This window comes from Musa acuminata, unplaced genomic scaffold (assembly GCF_036884655.1).
Source record: "Musa acuminata AAA Group cultivar baxijiao unplaced genomic scaffold, Cavendish_Baxijiao_AAA HiC_scaffold_579, whole genome shotgun sequence".
NCBI classification, from domain to species: Eukaryota; Viridiplantae; Streptophyta; class Magnoliopsida; order Zingiberales; family Musaceae; genus Musa; species Musa acuminata.
In genome coordinates, this window is record NW_027020818.1 from 15,001 (window position 1) to 17,500 (window position 2,500).

Below are 2,500 nucleotides of genomic sequence, written 5' to 3' on the forward strand. Positions count from 1 at the left end.
GATGGCTGACGTTTTGCTCCGCTCTCGACGGTCACCGCGCAATGCAAGAACAGGCCAAAAACTGGCCAAAACGGCCCAAAAACGGGCCAAAACTGGCCATTTTTGGCTGCACGAGCGAGCGGCAAGCGGCGGACAGCGAGCGAAGCGAGAGGCAGCACCGTCCCTGCTATACGAAAGCCCCATCCAGCCCTGTGCCACCCGGGGGGTTCCAGGGTGCTGAGATGGCTGACGTTTTGCTCCGCTCTCGACGGTCACCGCGCAATGCAAGAACAGGCCAAAAACTGGCCAAAACGGCCCAAAAACGGGCCAAAACTGGCCATTTTTGGCTGCGCGAGCGAGCGGCGAGCGGCGGACAGCGAGCGAAGCGAGAGGCAGCACCGTCCCTGCTATACGAAAGCCCCATCCAGCCCTGTGCCACCCGGGGGGTTCCAGGGTGCTGAGATGGCTGACGTTTTGCTCCGCTCTCGACGGTCACCGCGCAATGCAAGAACAGGCCAAAAACTGGCCAAAACGGCCCAAAAACGGGCCAAAACTGGCCATTTTTGGCTGCACGAGCGAGCGGCGAGCGGCGGACAGCGAGCGAAGCGAGAGGCAGCACCGTCCCTGCTATACGAAAGCCCCATCCAGCCCTGTGCCACCCGGGGGGTTCCAGGGTGCTGAGATGGCTGACGTTTTGCTCCGCTCTCGACGGTCACCGCGCAATGCAAGAACAGGCCAAAAACTGGCCAAAACGGCCCAAAAACGGGCCAAAACTGGCCATTTTTGGCTGCACGAGCGAGCGGCGAGCGGCGGACAGCGAGCGAAGCGAGAGGCAGCACCGTCCCTGCTATACGAAAGCCCCATCCAGCCCTGTGCCACCCGGGGGGGGTTCCAGGGTGCTGAGATGGCTGACGTTTTGCTCCGCTCTCGACGGTCACCGCGCAATGCAAGAACAGGCCAAAAACTGGCCAAAACGGCCCAAAAACGGGCCAAAACTGGCCATTTTTGGCTGCACGAGCGAGCGGCGAGCGGCGGACAGCGAGCGAAGCGAGAGGCAGCACCGTCCCTGCTATACGAAAGCCCCATCCAGCCCTGTGCCACCCGGGGGGTTCCAGGGTGCTGAGATGGCTGACGTTTTGCTCCGCTCTCGACGGTCACCGCGCAATGCAAGAACAGGCCAAAAACTGGCCAAAACGGCCCAAAAACGGGCCAAAACTGGCCATTTTTGGCTGCGCGAGCGAGCGGCGAGCGGCGGACAGCGAGCGAAGCGAGAGGCAGCACCGTCCCTGCTATACGAAAGCCCCATCCAGCCCTGTGCCACCCGGGGGGTTCCAGGGTGCTGAGATGGCTGACGTTTTGCTCCGCTCTCGACGGTCACCGCGCAATGCAAGAACAGGCCAAAAACTGGCCAAAACGGCCCAAAAACGGGCCAAAACTGGCCATTTTTGGCTGCACGAGCGAGCGGCGAGCGGCGGACAGCGAGCGAAGCGAGAGGCAGCACCGTCCCTGCTATACGAAAGCCCCATCCAGCCCTGTGCCACCCGGGGGGTTCCAGGGTGCTGAGATGGCTGACGTTTTGCTCCGCTCTCGACGGTCACCGCGCAATGCAAGAACAGGCCAAAAACTGGCCAAAACGGCCCAAAAACGGGCCAAAACTGGCCATTTTTGGCTGCACGAGCGAGCGGCGAGCGGCGGACAGCGAGCGAAGCGAGAGGCAGCACCGTCCCTGCTATACGAAAGCCCCATCCAGCCCTGTGCCACCCGGGGGGTTCCAGGGTGCTGAGATGGCTGACGTTTTGCTCCGCTCTCGACGGTCACCGCGCAATGCAAGAACAGGCCAAAAACTGGCCAAAACGGCCCAAAAACGGGCCAAAACTGGCCATTTTTGGCTGCACGAGCGAGCGGCGAGCGGCGGACAGCGAGCGAAGCGAGAGGCAGCACCGTCCCTGCTATACGAAAGCCCCATCCAGCCCTGTGCCACCCGGGGGGTTCCAGGGTGCTGAGATGGCTGACGTTTTGCTCCGCTCTCGACGGTCACCGCGCAATGCAAGAACAGGCCAAAAACTGGCCAAAACGGCCCAAAAACGGGCCAAAACTGGCCATTTTTGGCTGCACGAGCGAGCGGCGAGCGGCGGACAGCGAGCGAAGCGAGAGGCAGCACCGTCCCTGCTATACGAAAGCCCCATCCAGCCCTGTGCCACCCGGGGGGTTCCAGGGTGCTGAGATGGCTGACGTTTTGCTCCGCTCTCGACGGTCACCGCGCAATGCAAGAACAGGCCAAAAACTGGCCAAAACGGCCCAAAAACGGGCCAAAACTGGCCATTTTTGGCTGCACGAGCGAGCGGCGAGCGGCGGACAGCGAGCGAAGCGAGAGGCAGCACCGTCCCTGCTATACGAAAGCCCCATCCAGCCCTGTGCCACCCGGGGGGTTCCAGGGTGCTGAGATGGCTGACGTTTTGCTCCGCTCTCGACGGTCACCGCGCAATGCAAGAACAGGCCAAAAACTGGCCAAAACGGCCCA